Genomic DNA, 20,312 nt, shown 5'->3' with positions numbered 1-20,312 from the left:
TTTATCAATGCAGGAGAAGAATGTTCGGTTATCATGTTCTGTAACAGGGCAAGGATCAGAAAAAAACATCAGTAATTTAACTTCTGAATGGAGAAAAAAATGAATAACATGACCTTGAAAACATGCTGTTCATGCTCAAAAAACCATCAGTGTTGCTGAATTAAAGCATTTCTGCTATAGGAAGAGTGAGCTGAAATATCACCGCCGAGATGCGAAAGACTCGTTGCCAGCTTCATTTCGGTTGTTGTTGCTGAGGGTGGTCTTTGCCATGTAACTCTGTCATCCATGCATCAGTCAGTTTACTTGGGAATCACTTGGCGTGCAGCTACCGATAATGATTTAAATATGTAAAGTGGTGTTAAAACCCAAGCCAGCTGAAATGAGAAAATTAGAATATTTTGTTGCTTTTTTTAATCCTCTGGCATTCATCTGGTATATGCGTGTATGTGTGACTGGCATTATGATTATGTGGGGGTCTTTGGAAAAAAAAAATCACCCCTGTAAACTTTGAGAACCATTGCTCTAGGCTCATGAAGAAATAAATGTTACAGGTAGAATTATACGATAAGGGGAGATTGATGCATGGTGCTCTCAGCAGGCGGATGCAAGGAATAGACAAGTTGGTAGAATGCATGAGGGAAGACAGCTGGATTCAGTTCAGAGGTGCACAACAAACACTTTTATTATTAATGTCTCTGTTCCTGCTATGAATGAAACACTCTGCTTGATGCTGCTCTTCTTTACATGCAGTGAATGCAAGATTAAGGATATAGCATGTGGGCTGGTCCAATAAGCTAAGTACCAATTCTCATTTCAGTAAAAAAAATAAAACTCACTTAAAGTAAAGCACAAGGATGCCAAAAACACAAAGAGATCAAACAATAGTGGGAAAGTGAAGGTCAAGATGTAACAGATTAACTGGGCAAAGTTGCATCAACAAAGAGGTACAGAAGTACACACAAGCAACAGAAGACAGGAGGGCATGAGCGCCAGGATGGGGGTGAGAAGATGGACGGAGGTGAAGCCAGGTGAGGATAACGATGTGAATCCAGAGGCAGAAGCATTAGTAGCTATGAAAATACAGGCTAAACTGGACTGTATGAGCAAACGCATAAAAAGTCTTTAAAAACAGAATGATCAACAGATGCCTCAGGTAACCTCCAAGTACACGGGAAGCTCAAAAGCCTATCTAAAAAAAAATAGCTCAGGAATGGTGGGGCATTGTGATTTCCTCGGAATGATGTACAATACATAATAAGGAAATGTAAATGCTTTCAGAGATTCATAGAAGAAAAGTGTGAAATATTTATATTTATCTCTTCCCTACCTCAAATCATTGCTGAGAGAAACCATTAACATGTTCAGTGTCTTCACACAGCTGAAAATCCCCCAATTTATCAATTTTCTGTACTGCTTATCCTCACTAGGGTTGCGGCATTAATTATAAATAATCACACATAATTAAAGGTAATTTGAGAAAATTTATTTCAAACATGTTTATCATATCGGTAACCCTTAGCATTAATTAGTTCCTGAGAAGTAGCTCTCACTTTCAAAAAGGTTAGTAACCTCTGGTGTTGATATTTCTCTTTCATGCTTGAAATAAACGACAGCTCCAAGCCTTTCAAGGTGGAGTTTGCATGCTCTCCCTATTTTTTGTGGCTTTTCTCTACATCAGGGGTGGGCGCACTCAGTCCTGGAGGGTATGAGTCCTGCAGGTTTCGGATGTTTCCCTTCTCCAACACAGCTGATAAATGATCAGCTCATCAGCATAAGCCTGATAACAATCCTGTTGATTAGAATCAGCTTGTGTTGGAAGAGGGAAAACTCCAAAACCTGCAGGACTCTGGCCCTCGAGGACCGAGTTTGCCCATCCCTGCTCTAGACAGTCCAGCTTCCTCCCACATTCCATAAACATGTATTTTAGTTTAATTGAAGACACTAAGAGCTCTTTTTCTCTTGCCAGCGCACCTGTGCTTTGACGCAACTGCCAACATATCCTGATTTTTGTTGCAGTGCAATGCAATGCAATGCGCACGTTTGCCAACTCAGCAGACTGGTCTACGCCAAGCTGGGTGGAACAAGGGCGTGTCCATGAAGATATGCCCGGCGCAGTTTGGTGGTAGAAAGTGGGTTTTAACTTACACCCGCTCAGACCATGTCTAAATACTGGCGCAATTGTATGGAGGTAAATATGGTGCAAAACTAACTTGTAAAAAAAAGTCTAAATTTGTATTTGTAAAAGTCGTGATTTGTACCTGTAAAAAAAAATTGTATCTGTAATAAAAAATTGTACCTGTAAAAAAAAAAATTGTATCTGTAATAAAAATTTGTACCTGTAAAAAAAATGTGTATGTGTAAAAAAAAATTGTATCTGTAAAAACAAATTTGTACCTGTAAAAGTCATGATTTGTACCTGTACAAAAAAAAATTGTACCTGTACTGAAAGTGTAAATTTGTATCTGTAAAAGTTGTGATTTGTACTTGTAGAAATGACAACTTGTAGTCAAAGAAGTCGCCACTAGGAGTCACAAGTGGTTTTTCTGCTGCTTTCCAGTGACGTGAGTTTGGCACCAAATATCCCGCGACGAATGGAGCAAAACTGATTTGTACTTATAGAGCGCCTTGATTTGTACTCGTAAAGAAGAGGGCGGGCTCTGGAGGATTTGGGCGGGCTAAAGCTCAACCTCATTGGTTGAGCGAACGACAGTGGGTTGAACTCAAATGACGCCCAGTAGCCACCGGCCAACACCAGTTTACGCGTCATTTTGGAAGAAGAGGATGTCCCAGCGTGAAAATTTCAACATGGTTTAATATACAAACACCGTGTGGAACAGTTTAAACGTTGGTTGACATGCAGAGCACTCCAAGTGGGCAGAAAGAAAGAAGTTTTAGTATGATGGTAAGATTTATTGTACGAACATAGCTCGTAATCCGGTGCTAGCTAGCTAGCTTGCTAGCTCATCTCATGTTGTTGTCACGAAAACTGAACACATTGAAGTCATGATTTTTATTTCATGATTTTAAGCCTACCAGTGTAAACATACGACCAATAGCTTGTACTTGTAAAAAAATAAAAATAAAATCTAAAAAAAATACCTCATAAACAGCTGCTTAGTGCTTAGATGTGAAAATTACTATAGAGCAACTTAGAACCCTATTGAATGTTTTACAAGATGACCTGAACCTATAACCAAAAGTGAACAGTACTCAGCTACTTTTATTTGACTAACATTATATTCAAGTATCTGTACTCTTACTGTCATAATAAAATGAAAACAAAACATTTTTACTGCGAGTGGATCTTTAAGCCGCTACAGATATTTTAACCTCAACCCTTTATCCTCTGTATTTAATCATTTTATTTTAAGTATTACAATTTCTTGATAAATGTCCGTATTTTTGCAATGTATGCTTTGCAAACAGTTACAAAAAAAAAGAAAGGCTCTTACACTCTTCGTTTACTCATCACTCACAGTACTCAAATATTTGTGCAAGTATTTTTTCTGCGCTTTTAATTTCTACTTGAGTTAAATTTTCCAATGTAACATTACTCTTATTTAAATATTGGCTATTCTGCTTTTGAAATGCTAGTTTATCTGTATCACTAAGATGTGAGCAGTGTCACTGTCACTTAGCTACTTTAACAAAAGTAACTAGGTCAAATGTTCGTTTATTTATTTTTAATTAAATGAGAATCTCATAAGTTTCAAAATCTTGCTCAAAAGGTGGAGACAACTGCTGCAGACACTGCTGAAGCATCAGTGAAAAGGATGACCCACTCCATCAGCAAGCAACCAAGAGACAGGAGATGACACCTGGGGGTATTCCATCAAGACGGATTATGGAAAATTATTTTGCAGATCTTCTGCTGATGTGAATGTAGCAGGCGGTGGTCCCCTCCCCCACCTGTGGTCTTAGTCTTTTTTTCTGGTGGCTACAATAATGGGCAACATATATTTACAGCTCAACACCTATTTAGTCTTATTTTTTATATATATTGTTGAAGGCTACTTGCCGACTTGTTGCCATGATCGCTTTTGGCTACTGTTGAGATGTAACAGTGAAGAATTTTTTTTACAGGTACAAGCTATTGGTCGTATGTTTACACTGGTAGGCTTAAAATCATGAAATAAAAATCATGACTTCAATGTGTTCAGTTTTCGTGACAACAACATGAGATGAGCTAGCGAGCTAGCTAGCTAGCACCGGATTACGAGCTATGTTCGTACAATAAATCTTACCATTATACTAAAACTTCTTTCTTTCTGCCCACTTGGAGTGCTCTGCATGTCAACCAACGTTTAAGCTGTTCCACAGCTGTCATTTGAGTTCAACCCACTGTCGTTCGCTCAACCAATGAGGTTGAGCTTTAGCCCGCCCAACTCCTCCAGAGCCCGCCCTCTTCTTTACGAGTACAAATCAAGGCGCTCTACAAGTACAAATCAGTTTTGCTCCATTCGTCGCGGGATATTTGGTGCAAAACTCACGTCACTGGAAAGCAGCAGAAAAACCACTTGTGACTCCTAGTGGCGACTTCTTTGACTACAAGTTGTCATTTCTACAAGTACAAATCACAACTTTTACAGATACAAATTTACACTTTCAGTACAGGTACAATTTTTTTTTGTACAGGTACAAATCATGGCTTTTACAGGTACAAATTTGTTTTTACAGATACAATTTTTTTTTACATATACACATTTTTTTTTTACAGGTACAAATTTTTATTACAGATACAATTTTTTTTTTTACAGGTACAAATTTTTATTACAGATACAAAAATTGTTTTTACAGGTACACATTTTTTTACAGGTACAAATCACGACTTTTACAGATACAAATTTAGACTTTTTTTACAAGTTAGTTTTGCACTATATTTACCTCCATACAATTGGTCTAAAACAACTTTGGTGAGTTTGATCGGAGCAAAGGTAGTCAGATTCTGAGCTCCACCGGACGTGTGTGGTTTAAGTCTGTTGTATTTTATCCATGAATAAGCCAACAGCTGGCATCAAACTAAAAAAAATTGAAAAAGTCAAGTCTTTGAATACATTAGTAATAGTAGTATTCTTATTAGGGGTGTCAGGTGATTAAATTTTTTTGTCATAAATAATCGCATGACTTCAACAGTGAACTCACGATAAATTGCAAATAATATATCTGTTCTAAATGTACAATAAAATAGTTTTTTCCTAAGTTGTCATACTCTTGTTGGGAAAAAAAGTGGAAAAAAAGTTAAACTAATAGAAATATGGCTGCATCTTTTAGTCATTGATACAGTAATTTCATAATTCATAAAATTGAGTTAACTTAAAATCAAAAAGATGTATTGTACTGAAAAACACGAGTGATATTGATTTGTGTTCAGGTAATTTTTGTGCCACTAGATGGCATAATGTCTCAAGAGCTAGCTTTGTAGCTGGGGATCAGTACGCCAAGGTCCTTTGGCCGCCACCCAGTTCACTACGAACCGATCCCTTTGGCCCCTCCTACAGGTGGTGAGCCCATAGGAAAAGGGACTCAGGGTCTAGCCGCTACTCCTCCGCGTGGAGAGGAACCAGTTGAAGTGGCCCGGGCATCTGGTTCGGATGCCTCCCTGGGGAGGTTTTCCGGGCATGTCCCACCGTCGGGAAGCCCCAGGAACGGCCCAGGACACACTGGGGAGATATGTCTCTCGGCTGGCCTGGGAAAGCCTTGGTTATCCCGGGGAGGAGCTGGTTGAATTGGCTGGGGAGAAGGAAGTCTGGGCTTCCCTGCTAAAGCTGCTGCCCCCGCAACCCAACCCCAGATAAGCGATAGTAAATGGATGGGTAGATGGCATAATTGCATTTGTAAGACGTCAGTGACAGCTCAGTGCATTTTTTTTTTTTCATATTAAGAGCTGTTTAATCTTTAACATGAAGTAACTGGTGAAAATCTGCAAATTTTTAAAATTGTAAAATGCAACTTGAACACATTCTCCACAAATATATGCATTATTATCAAATGTATTACTGCGAAATTTTGCCGTGGACGTGTCTGCTGCGTTACAGCTGGAATTCCCCCAATCAGGCTTTCCAAGTCAGGGGCGGTCATTAATAGCATGTTAAAAAAAAGTAGTGGCGTTAAAGGAAATTTAAATTAACTCAAAATTAACGTACTCATTTTGACACCCCTAATTTTTATTATTTGTTGTAGTTATATTTTTATTACGATTGAGGCGAAGGTGCGGTCTCTAAATGTCCACTTCATAGCGCAGATGTGAAAGGCAAGGGCAAAATTACCAAAATCAGGTCAATTCCGCATCCGCACTGGGCACTGTGCTGGATTTAAACTGGTCACAAAATTAGAGCCCTGGGTGTGAATGGCTGTTTGGTGATATGTGCTCTGTGACTGTCTAATGAAATTGTGCCATTTGGATCATTGTAGTTATTTTTTTGTAATGTAATTAATATAATTCATGTTTTCACTTGAGGGATTATAATAAGTAAAATATATTAAATGAGTATTATGCTTATATAATCCTCAAAGGATTAGCCATTTAGCTAATTTGTGTTCATTTAGATTTGTGTCAATCTGAGTAAGTAATACAATTTGACATAGAAGTCCGACATGGCAACAGGGCTGCCAATTGGCTACCTTCTGCCTTCATCTTCTAAAATAGGTCAGGCATGAAAGTAGAAACTTCAGAAAACAAGAGTTAGAAATTGACTGACAAGCCACAGGTTATGAGGCTACCAAAGTGACGTATGCTGCTCGCAGGCTGTGTCTTGGCCACCCCTGTATTAGATGATAAGAATGATCTTAATACTGCCGTTGGTTAACCCAAAGCTGTTATTAATGGCACCCAAAAGTAAAAATAGGGCAGCTTGTAAGTGATGTCCATCATGTTCCGGCAATAATAGAACACAGCACCAGTGTGCAGTCATTTGACTTGTGCACAGTTACCTACCCAGTCACTTATATTTTATGACTGTTTTGGGGCACTTGAATAGCTGGCTGAAACGAAACTATTCACATTATGACTCAAGCTATTGCATGATATTGTATTTCACATAACATTTATTATTGTTGATAAATTCAACGTTCTGTACATGATGTAACTAAATCTAATCCTATCGATGTTCTCGGCTTCCTTTTTAGTGACTGGAAATTTGAGCCAGACTACTGAAGAGGCACATACTTAGTAGGCAACCCAGGAGTGTGTGTCAAATCAATACAGTATCAAGCGCTTGAAAGTGCTTGATCTATTGGAGGAACAATCTGAATGTCACATCCATGACAAGTGCGTGCAGTGGAGCCAAGCTGATTATGAGCTGATGATTTAATGCTACATTTGCTCTGTGAGGACTCGGAGCAATATCAATAGAAACGCATACACAATTAGATAAGCCACACTGTATTCCGCAATTTTTCTAAGTGGTAAAAAAAAAAAAAGTTAAAAAAAACATAATTTTATGGAAAAAAATAAAATAAAAAATACAGCGAAATAACAGAAACTAATTCTTATTTAGTTAGTTCATAAATCATAAAAAAATGTATGTTCCCCATAATTAAAATCCAGTTTGTAGTTGTAATTTCAACAAAATGCTGCCTTATTGTCAGGTTTATTTTGCTGTTTATTCATAAACATTATCCCATTTTAGAACAATTAAACTACCTTGAAATATAGTAAGTAATGTTGAATTACGAATAGTAATGCTTAAAATTACAGAAATGCTTTGCTCTTAGTTTTTAATGACATGATTTTATGAAAAGAAGTTGCACCTTACGCGTGCTTCAAACCGCTTTACATTTTGACTACTCATGCACCTTCTGATGACAGAGCATCGGTTCAGTATCTTGCTCAAGGAGACTTTGACATGGTCACAAGCGAGATCAAACCCACAACCTCAGGAATACTAGATGACCACTCTACCACTGAGCCGCGTCGCTGCTGTTGTTAGTAATTTTATATTGTTAAAAAATAATAACATCAAGGCAAATGGAATGCGGCAACACTTTGCCCGTATAAGTTCCGGGCATGTTATATCTACCTGTTTTGCATATACATTGTTCCCAGATTGCATTGTGTGGCACATTTAATGAAGTTATAGGACGTTAAATCCATGTCATATGTGTTTGTGTTACCAGTAGCTGAATGTTCATCATATTCAGCACATTTAGCTTTGATTTATGTTGGTCTATGTTTTTATTTTATTTTTATTTTTTTCAACAAACCGTAACTTAAGGTTGTGTGTAAAATAATGGCATCCAGGTCGATTCCGTGTACAAGTTACATTGCTATTTTGAGGGTTCCTTGCAAAATTATGAGTTTATATGTTTTTTGTATGTTGCCTTCTGGTTTATTGGTCTGACATTACTTTAATTTTTATTTATTTTTTATTTTGCAAGATCATCTCAATCAGGCCGGCAAAGGGGTTTAATCTGGCCCTGTATGTTTGATATAATTTATCAGGCCCGGCCTGGGCCATCTGTAAGAACGGGATATATCCTGGTGGGCCGCGAATCGCCTCACTGCCACACATTCATTTTGAAATCAGCCCGTAAATAAAGAGTATCCACATAATTTTAAGTGTTTAACTCTTTGACTGCCAGACGTTTTCAGAAACGGGATGTCGCCAGTGCCAGCCGATTTAAGCATTTTGACTGATCTTTCAAGGTCCACAGAAAATGTTGTGTTTGGACTATGGAAACACACTTACTACCAAATGAAAGATTGAACTCTCATCTTTCATCAGAAAAAAAAGTTTGTTTCTACCTTATTCCGTTCTTCAGTAATCAACAATAGAAAATGGTTATTTTCACCGAAATGCTCTGTTTTGAAACAAAAAGCGGAGAAAAAGAGCTTTTTGTGAAACGATGTTATTTCATGCACTCTAGTGAATTCTACACTTCTTTTTGTCCATGAATGATGCCACAAACACCTAAACAGTGCTTTACTTCTGTAATACACTTACCACCAACAATGAAAAAGTGTTTTTTGATAGCACAATACGTTTATTTCCATTCAACAGTGTAACAATTTGACAAAACAATTTCGCAAACTATTTACAAATGTGTGCAACTGTGGTACTATTTACAATTATGTGGATGTTTCAAATACAGTTTTTCTTTTTGCAACGCTCCCCTGCGTGCAAGGAGACGCAGCAGGATTTGCACAACAGATTAGTTTCACTTGCAATGGCTCCTTTCGCGTGCAGACGTTACACTTTCTTGACGGTCTTTTTTTCCGGGGAATAGCAAGTAGCAGACTGTACCCACTCCTCCGATGAATATGCATTGGACTCGGGGCACTCTTCGTCGTTCGATTGAACGTCCGCCTGAGCGTGCTCGGTTGTGCTCCGCGTTTTCCGGTGTTAGCATCGCTAGCCCGTGAACCTTTATGACATTGTCATAGCCGCCGCGTCAACGCTTCCAACTTCGCCGTCAACCTCGGAGTCACCATCATCATCATCGATAATGATCATCGTCGTCATCAATGTGCTCTTTAGCGTTGGTCAATGCCTTTCGTCTTTGAAAAAAATTCCCAAGTGTGAGCTGCTTGCAACCGGTCACCATTATGGCTTCTTCAGCCATTGTCCCCTCAACACTCTAGCTCCGCCTCACATCTTCTACTGACGCCTACCCAATCTTGTCAAAAGAGAGTCATTGCTGCCATCTAGGGGCTAAAAATAGTCATTAGGCTTACTAGATCTGCTTAAAACTTTCACCACAGCTGGGCAAGGCTTTCCTCCACCCGTTTCAAAAAATAATAAGAAGAATTTGGATGACGTCTTTTAACGTCAATGGCAGTGAAAGAGTTAACTGTAATTCGACTGCTCCTTACATAGGTCATTATATTATCCATAGCACTGACTGCCTGCTTGGGGTGTCACCAAGTTACAATAATTTAAAAGTACCAAAACTTTAATCCAATAATTGAAACAATAACAATATAACTATATTAAACCTTGTCTGTACTAAAATAACACATAAGAGGCAAAACACAATCACAAGTGTTACTAGAAACAGCAACCAAGCATGATGGGAAAGCCTCCTACGATTACCGTTGCTCTCTTCAAATTATTGTCAGTCAGCTCAGTAGTGCACCAGAAGTGGTGAGAACACGTTTTAAAATAAGAGTAGCCTACTAACAGGAAGTACAGTGTTAGTTAGCTTAATCTTTGCTGGTTTAACTTCATTTAGTAACTGTCTTGTTAAGTGTAAAATGTCTTGTCCCATTTAATGTACATTTGCTATTTGGTTTCTTTTTGTCAATTTTTTGCCCATTTTATGTTCCTATATCTGTTCAAATAAACAATGACCATGCTCTTGTTAGAGCATTCATTGTAAATTACATTTTTGATCAAATGCAATATAAATATCGTTGGAGGGAATGCTCATCTATTATACAGTACATTGATACACCAACTGTAAAATTTAGTATGTTCATTAAAATGTGAAGTAAAGTAGAATAAAATGATCTAGGACATTACAATAATTGTAGTTATTTTCAATAATAATAAAAAAAAGTAAATTAACAAAGAATTTATCGTAAAATTACAAATTTTTACTCTTAATTCTTCAGTAATTTTTTTATGATTTTCTCCTTGTTTTAATTTAGAGTTGCGTTTTACAGTAACAGACAAATATTTGTGAAATTAAGATTCATTTGTGAACATTTTTTAACAATATGTGATATTCTTATGTGTTTCTCAGTAAAATAACAGAAATATTGTGTGTTTTCACAGTTACAGTGATTTTATGTTATTTTACACTCAGCATATAAGGTCACAGTCTATTTTTAAAAATGAAATGATAGTTTAAAAATATAGGAAAAATGTGTTGAATCAAATGAAATAAACATTGAAATTCTGTTATTTTAGTACTTTTTTTTTTACAGTGGATATATTTTTTCTAATCTATGGCTGTAATAGCATCTATATCCAGGAACATATTACTGTATTAATTTTTTTTTATCCACAACAGTATACTTTCTAACCGTTTTTACCAATTGCAGCTCCAGATCCAGGATGGAGTGTTGTCTTACTTGTGAATTATTTTACTCAAGACGGCACGGTGGTTTTCAAACCGTGTTTCGCAGTGGTTGTCTTGACACCCTCAGGCGTCCTCTCAAGAGGCCTTCCATTTCACTTCCCATTATTACAGCCCAAAAGACCACTCTGCTAGCACGGCATTCATCAGTGAAAAAAATTTGTTCTTAATTAACAAGTACATCATGCAAATGGTTGCCTTTTGAGAATTGGTTATGAGTGTCCAAAATACACGACTGCAAGTCTTTGGAGGACCCGCTATTGAGCAGCTTTAATTACTTACTTGCTGCTTATCAGTGGCTTCTTAACAGCTGGTCTCCTATTAGAATGCATTTGTTTGACAGAAAGTGTCATTAATATGCTGGGATCGAAACAAGCCCGTTTGTCATCTGAGTCTCTCGCAATTATTTGAACAACATGTCACTTGAGTTTTCGTGAAGTTTTTTGTGTTTTCATTCCTTTCCAAAGGCACTAAAGTACTTTACACTTTTCATCAGCAGAAAATAAATATTTTCCCCTCAACATGCAATAAAACTGTCAGTTGCTCAATAATGTGAAACAACCGCCTTATACAGTAGATAGCGTTCATAGTCCTCAAGTAACACTGAGGAAAGAAGAAAAAGTGTAGGTGTTGAACCCTTTTACTGAGAAAAGCTTAAACACAAATATCCCTCGTGGGGGCGATGCCCTTGTGTGTGTGCGTGTGTGTGTGTGTGTGTGTGTGTTTGGAACAAGCCGCAAGCGGAAGATTATGAAAAGGCTCTGGCCTCCCCTTACAGCGAATCAAGACACTAACTGGCCTGAAGCATTCCAAGGAGCTGTCAGATTGATGCAGTAGTATGAGAAGAAAAAAATGATCAGAGTGGATAATTGTCTGGCTACTGCAGTTTCCAGCAAAGAGGAAAGGCCTCCTTTTATCGCAGGATGGGGCACATTTCGGGGAGGAAACTGCCCTACAATTATCAGATGCAGCACTGTGTCTGTGTGTGTGTGTGTGTGCGTGTGTGTGTGTGTGTGCGTGCGTGTGTGCGTGTGTGTGTGTGTGTGTGTGTGTGTGTGTGTGTGTGTGTGTGTGTGTGTGTGTGTGTGTGTGTGTGTGTGCGTGCGTGCGTGCGTGCGTGCGTGTGTGTGTGTGTGTGTGTGTGCAACTCTGACAGATTATAAAGCAAGGATTTAGGCCATGGTTTTTCTGGGTTTTACCTTAAATCCACCTGTCTGTCTAAAATAGAAACTGGTGATTTAAAACATTAAACACAAAATAAGATACATTTTGGAGACTGTATAAGAAAATCCTCCTCTTTTTTTTTTGCATAACCCCAAAAGGCAAAATAACTTTACCTGGTAAACAGGCAGCATCTTAGAGTGCATTTGTGAACAACACTCAATAAGCGTTTGAAAACTCAGGACACCAATTGGTGAACCTCTGTATACTTAAGTTGTTTAACAGTCCAGGCTCTCTGTTATATTTTGTGCATCATAATGTGCCACACATGTTCAATGGGAGACAGGTCTGGACTGCTGGCAGGCCAGTTTAGTACTCACACTCTTTTTCTATAAAGCTACATATTTGGCTTTGTCATGCTGAAATAATCAGGGATGTCCTTGAAAAAGACATTGCTTGGGTGGCAGCACATGTATGTTGCTCCAGAACCTGTATGTACCCTTCAGCATAAATGATGCCTTCACACATGTGCAAGTTGCCATGCAATGGGAACTAACAACCTCCCCCCCATACCATCACAGCTGCTGGCTTTTGAAGATTTGCACTGATAACAATCAGGATTGCCTTTTCCTCTTTGGCCCGGAGGACACAGCGTCAATCATTTTCAAAAACACTTTGAAGTGTGGACTCATCAGACCACAGCACATTTTTCCACTTTGTGTCATTCCATCTCAGATGAGCTGGGACCCAGAGAAGCCGGCGGCATTTCTAGGTGTTGTTGATATATGGTGTTTGCTTTGCTTTGGTGTTTGCCTTACATCTCTATTCTTTGATTTTTGACTCAGCATGAGACTCAGCATTGTTTCAGTGTTTTATGGTGTCTGCTGTATTTTGTGTAATGAATTTATTGATACCTATTTTATTTACGTATTCACTTATCCTACTTCGTGTGTTATTATTATTTATTTATTATTAGTTATTTACTGGGTGGAGTTTGCATGTTCTCCCTGTGCTTGCGTGGGTTTTCTCTGGGTACTCCGGTTTCCTCCCACATTCCAAGGACATGCGTGGCAAGTTAATTGAACACTCCAAATTGTCCATAGGTGTGATTGTGCCCTGTGATTGGCTGGCAACCAGTTCAGGGTGTACCCCGCCTACTGCCCAAAACCAGCTGGGACAGGCTCCAGCGCCCCCCACGAGCCTTGTGAGGACAAGCGGTTATGAAAATGGATGGATGGGTAGTTATTTACTTAACCTACTTATGACATTAATTTATTTATTTATTTTGTGTAATTTTGTATTACCTGTCTTTACTGCATAATTTATTTATTTTTTATTCCATATACGTATATATTGAATGCAGCAATGGCTGTTTTAAGGTGCTTTAGAAATAAAATTGAGATATTTTCCTGTGGAGTGTTCTAAATGGGTGTTTTTCAGCAATCCTTTACTTTTCCAGTCTTTTATTGCACTTGTCCCATCATTTTTTAAATGTATTGCAAGCATCAAATTTTAAATGATACATTTAACATAATAATAATAATAAATAACGCTCATTAGTTTTATCTTTAAACATGTTGTCTTTGTAATGAATTTAATAGAAGAAAAGTTGAAAATAAATTGCAACTCCATTTTACACAATGTTCCAACTTCTTTGGAATTGGGGTTTGTAGTTAACTTATTGTGTGATACAGGATTAACAACTGATCTCTTTATATTTTTTGTTTTAAATGGGAGTACCCGGGTAAAACACACACAGGCGCGAGGAGAGCATGAAAACTCCACACAGGAGGGCCGGAGCCTGTATTTAAACCCAAGACTTCGGAACTGTGAGACAGCCACCATGCCACCTGTTTTATATTATTTCCTCTGTCTTTATTAAAGCCTCAGGTAAATGCAAATTTTAGAAGTAACGCGATAATGCTGGCGAAATATGCACCACAACGTGCTGCCAAGGCGGACAAGAACAGTAGCTAGAAACAGATACAATGAGAATACTGTTATTTCACATACACAAACACACTTTCACATAATGCACTATAATATAGTCTGCAACTTTACAGGGAGGAAAGAGGCACGCACAAAGCACTCCGCAGTGAGCAGCACATGTGAAACGAGAATTGAAAGAAGATGACATTATTTACTGCACATTTTCAACCATTTATTTGTTGCATCAACAAGATGGCGGAAGAGTGTATCTTATATTGTGGAGCAGCCATTTTTAAAAGGACAGACAGGAACCAAATTCCATCATCTGCCTTTTCTCACAGGTCCAACATGTTTGTTTGTTTGTTTTTTAGTCTTTTAGCAAGACATACAGGTAATGGCTAGCCTGCCTTTTTTGTATGCCCTTGGCATTTACTTCCATTGAAAAGTGATCATTTTAGTTAAAGGAGTTTTTTTTTTTTTACCTTGATCCTGTTAACTTTGTTATAATTTCTACCACATCAGGGTTTTTTTTTAATCTACTTAAGTATTGAAATGTAAATTACTTTATGGGCAGCATTCCCTCTTTGTTCCAAGCAATTTACCTCACAGAGCATTTTCTTTAATTCACTCATTCAAACTACGGCAATAGCAAAATTGGCTCAAATCATCATTCAAACCATTTACAACGCTTTCTCAAACTCTCTGCCCTGGTCAAATGAGGTGGAAAGGCTTCATTGCTAATGGAGCCATCGGAGAAAGCTTTGCCTTTTGCCACAAGATATTATGTGTGATGTCACATCATGGTGAAATGTCCTATTCACTGAATGTAACAAAGAAAATCCACACAAGGCCTGCAGCCTTCTGCTCCAGTGTGGCGTCCGGGACGCCCTCCTGACCCGCCGGGCTCCCCTCGTCTGGCGTCCGGGACGCCCTCCTGACTGGCCCTGATGGGTGGGCCAGGTTCCCGCCTCCGTGCCCCTGCCGCCCGCCCTGCTTTTGGACTTTTTTGTTCTAGGGACGTCTGGGAGCCGTCCCTTGAGGGAGGGGTACTGTCATGTTTGGGTTCTGTTTTTCCTTGTGTGTCTCCCTTGGTCTTGTTAAGTGTAATCCCGCCCTTCCTCATGTCAACCAATCAGTGCCCTCAGCCACTTGTGTCTTGCCCTAGGTGTGTCACTGTCACACCGCGGTGAGGTTGTCTTGTCTGGGATTTTACTGTCTTGTCATTTCCTGTTTTATTTTGAAAATGAAATTCCTTTTTTGGCCATCACCTCTGCCTCCTTGCCATGCTTCCCTGCATTTGGGTCCTCCACCAAACTTTACCCCCGTGATATGCCCCACCTCTCGCCCAAAGTCAGCTGGGATAGACTAGAATGGATGGATGGTATGTATGACTAATTTGTGCAGATCCATCCCCTAAAACTCAGATTTAAAACCTTTAACATTGGAAGTTTCAATGTATTAAAAATATGTTTCAAAAAGAAAAGAAAGAAATAACATCTGTCAGCCTTTCTAAAGGCAGAACATGATCAGCCCAATCGAAAGCTCGATCCCTAGCACATAGTATGAGGTTATTTGTGATATATGCAATTACTGTAGTGACCTGACCTCCAAAACACAGACTCATCAACCCACTTACTCACTTGAACAATGCCCATATCATTTGATATTTTAATATTTTTGCTATTTTTATTGTACTGATTGTGTTCTTTTTAATTAGTTTTGTATGTTTAGTTTGTTCCCTGAAAGGCACCTATAAATAAACTGAATTTTTTTATTTTTTTATTTTTTTAATTAAAGTAAAAGTAGTAGTAGTAATAGTAGTAGTAGTTGTTGTTGCAGTAGTAATAGTGGTGGTGTTATGTTTGGATAAAAAAAATCCTTCCTTCAATTAAATAAAGCAGCATTTTCATTGCAATGTAAAGTATAATATATTCTAGCAGAAATTCTCAGCATGGCCTATATTCAACTTGATTGAATGTTTTGCAGCATATGCGTTTCTTTATTTATCTATTGTTAGAGTATGTACATACAGTCAGTCCACCATTGCTCTAATCAAATGGGCTGAAGTGTCTTAGTGAGAGAGCACTTATCAGCACTTGACAACAAACCCTCACAAGTAGCTGTAAAACTTGATAATACAAGTAACATTTTGAAAATCCCAGCAGATGAAATTGTCTCTCGCCTCCAAACGACAGATTTAATATTCAGACTAAAATATTTTAATGTGGCATAATTTCATATCATGTATCAGCTACAGACAACATATGCAATTGGCGTGGCGTGTTCATCCTCTCTGTCAACAAGATTGGAGCTGACTTTATCTACGGTGTGAAAACGATTAAATGACAATCACGCTACACAGAGTGCAACAATTACATAAATTTGCATGCATGATGGAGTTTTGATATGATGAGCCTTGCAAATCCCAATCGTCACTTGACATCTTGATGTCTTTCTGTGGCACAATTTAACATTAATGTCACATTTGCTCTGCATCCAATTTGTTGAGCTCCACCACTGTCAACGCACAAAATAAGTCTATTTTGGGGGGGATGTTTCGAAATAGTGAGTACCAATAATGCAAATGTTTACATTCTCTTTTGTCATATTTTTACAGGAGATTTATATAAGTGCTTTAAAGTCATATCAAGATTGAGTTGTTAAATATTTTGTATGGAGAATACTTGACAACGGGTGAGTATATAAATAAATGAATAGATGAAAAAATTAAAAATTAAAAATTAAAAATTAAAAATTAAAAATTAAAAATTAAAAATTAAAAATTAAAAATTAAAAATTATTATTTTTTTAAAAATATATATATATAGATAGATATATAAAAATAATAAAAAATAATAAAAATAAAAATATAAATAAAAAATTAAATTAAAATAAATAAAAAATAATAATAAATAAATGTATTGATGGTGCTGATTGATTTTCCAGCGAGAGCTATATCAGGTTATGGCCTTAAAAGAATTCCCCCTACCTACTCAGCATAGAAAGGGTGTGGTGGGCAGTGGCTCATTTGCATATAACATAAACTTACCCTCCACCCCAACACAGATTTAAGACATTCTAAGAGGGCTGCTGTAAGGAAAGTGAAAAGTGTGATGCAATTCTTGATTTATATTTTGAGTATTTCAAAGTACATCACAAACATTTTATTTTATTTTACTTTGTCATGTTGTAGTCTTGGCGGCACGGTGGCTGTCTGCTTAGCACGTCCGCCTCCCAGTGTAGAGGACATGAGATTGAGTCCAGGCTTGGGCCTTCCTGGGTGGAGTTTGCATGTTCTCCCTGTACCTGGGTGGGTTTCCTCGGGGTACTCCGGTTTCCTCCCACATTCCAAAGACATGCATGTCAGGTTAATTGAACACTCTAAAATTGTACCTAGGTGTGATTGTGAGTATTAATGGTTGTTTGTCTCTGTGTACCCTGTGATTGGCTGTCAACCAGTTCAGGGTGTACCCTGCCTACTGCCCAAAGCCAGCTGGGATAGGCTCCAGCACCCCCACGACCCTAGTGAGGAATAAGTGGTTAAGAAAATGGATGGATGGATGGATGTTATAGTCTTTTATGAATTTACAGCTGCAAGTTACTTAACACAATAGGAATTCAAAAAATATGAAAAGCAATTTACTTTCAAGTATTCAGCCTTTTTGCTTCTCAGACTGTCCATTGTATCTGTGTTTATCTGCCATATTTGTGTCTTTAAGGGTTTTTTTCATTCAATTTTAACATGAAGGCTGAAATAAAGACATAAAGCAATTTACACACAAAAAATAAGACAGATTAGATTTATTTGTACTGAGAAAGGGTTTGAATAGTTTTTTTAAAGGCAAGTGTAGTCAGATGTGTGCTTTTCAATGTTCTATGTGCCCCCACTAGCCTAAACACGGCGTTCTGATAATATTCCATTTGTGCAGTATGAATTAAGCAGCAAAATCTACTCGTTGTTATCCATCTCGAGGGGTTGCCACTTACTGTCGACTGAAAATGACATCACAGTTGCTCAGTGCTCAGCTAACTACCAATCACAGCTCAGCCAGAAAACAGGTGAGCCATGACCATTGTTATTTGAGCTCATTGGCACTGCATTGTCATTTTCAGTCAACAGTAAGTGGCAAAATGGCTGCCCTCTGAGATAGATAAAAATGGGTGCTTTATTATATTCCGCTATGATTCATACAGGTCTGCCATGAGTAATGCCTATAATGGTAATGAATCATTTTGCCTACAGACATTCAATATATAATTATTGTCATATTCCATAAAACATTATCATGACCCAGTCTGACAGGAGAATTATTTACATCACACAAGAGAGACATCTAAGCTATATAAAATAGGCAAACATTATCATGATGAACACCAGCTTCCTGGATGTAAATCAACCAATCTAATATTATGATCTTGTAATTAGCAATCAGGTAAGAGGCACTTTCTGTAACGATTCAGACAGACAAATACCAAACCAGCTTAATTACCTGCCGAGTCACAATCAGTCATCAAAGCCTGACTGATGAAAATAACTCTTGAGTCATCATAAAAACAATCTCAAGGTGATGGATTTACTTCCGATGCAGGTATATTGGTGGTTATTATAAGCTTACCGGTTGTGACCTTCAGCTATCCCTGCTCACGGATTCTCAAACTTGGTAAAATTCCTTCATTTTTAAACCATCTTTCAGTGGAGGGGCATTTTGTTTGATTCTCATAAAATGTTTCTCATTACAATAGAATAGAACAGAACAGGGCCCATTGTATTACTTTAAACAAACTGATCATATAATCCTTTATTTCTGTCTGGCATGTACACTGCTAATTGGTCATTCTAAAAACCTTTCATTGTTACGTTTGTGTTATGAATCACAATATTTTGCTTTCAGTGTCTGTTATGTTTTATAAAAACTCTCACTGACGTAAAATGTGTTTCCTGTTGTTCAAAAAAAAAAAAAAGATTAAGAACCGTAGTGCAAATGCAGCCCGAAGAATGGTAAATTCATAGCAATAATCAGGCCTGATTTGAGCATTCTTACTCTCTATCGATGTCGAGCAAATTCGAGCTAAGCTAGTGCCATTTAATTCTTCTTCTACTACACTTTATTGGTTCTTCCGGCATATTGTTGCCTCTCGCAGGTCAGTTTTGATACTACAACAGACATTTGGCTGGGTAGAGGAGATTTATAATTAATGGACGATGTTATGTGTGGTGTGTGAGAATCTCAATCTTCCTTTTGTGTATCATGTCATTTATCACAGATAAATATTTCACCAGCTTTGCAATTCACTGGCCCTGAAGGCTTTCTTCACAAAACCAAAAGCATTCAAACTGCAACAGTAAAACAGTAAACAGAACTTTACATGAGGACTTGTGGTCTTCGGGTGGTGAAACCCTACTGACAAATGCTCTTCCTAGGTCAGTCATGATCATTCTGGAAAGGTCTGCTTTTGCTGAAAGTTTTCACTCAATAAGCCCCCATGCAGCAATAAGCTCAAAGAGATGTCAATCACCACGCATTGCCTGCTCCTCTGAGAGGTGAGGGGAATAAAGGAAGTAAGACGTTGGTTGTCCACATATGATGGAAAACCTTGCATTTATTGTAAACAAAGACAGCAAGGGGCATGACAGGAAAAGAGAAACAATACATTGAGAGAAGATCTCTTGAGCGCATCTATGTGTTTTAAATGCCTGTGTGTGTGCGTGCATGCGCATGTGTGCGTTTCCGTGCGTGCGTACGTATGTGTTGTGCATGTACTGTATGTGCAGAGTTATTTTGATGAATGTGACCTGACGGATGGTGTAACCCCCAAAGCCTGCCCCCGCTTCCTCTCAAGCCCTCCTGTCATGACTGAATACCGATGTCAAGCCACCTTTCTGTTTTTATGGACTGCAAGGACACAGAACATATATTGTGTGTGCGTGTGTGTGTGTGTGTGTGTGTGTGTGTGTGTTTTCTGTGTCTATATATATATATATATATATATATATATATATACATATATATATATATATGTTGTACTAGCACTAAGGTAGTTGGTCTCTCAAATCCGGCCAGCGTCCCCGTGATGCAAACTCCCTTTTGTTTGTTACTGTTGTTGCATCACTTGCAATCTGTCCAAAATAGACAGGAGGACAGATATGATGCCAAATTAATTAACCCTACAATGCCAAACGTATTATATTAAATGCAAGTCAT

The sequence above is a fragment of the Vanacampus margaritifer genome, chromosome 8 (assembly GCF_051991255.1).
Source record: "Vanacampus margaritifer isolate UIUO_Vmar chromosome 8, RoL_Vmar_1.0, whole genome shotgun sequence".
Taxonomy (NCBI): Eukaryota; Metazoa; Chordata; class Actinopteri; order Syngnathiformes; family Syngnathidae; genus Vanacampus; species Vanacampus margaritifer.
Note: the sequence above shows the minus strand (reverse complement) of the source record.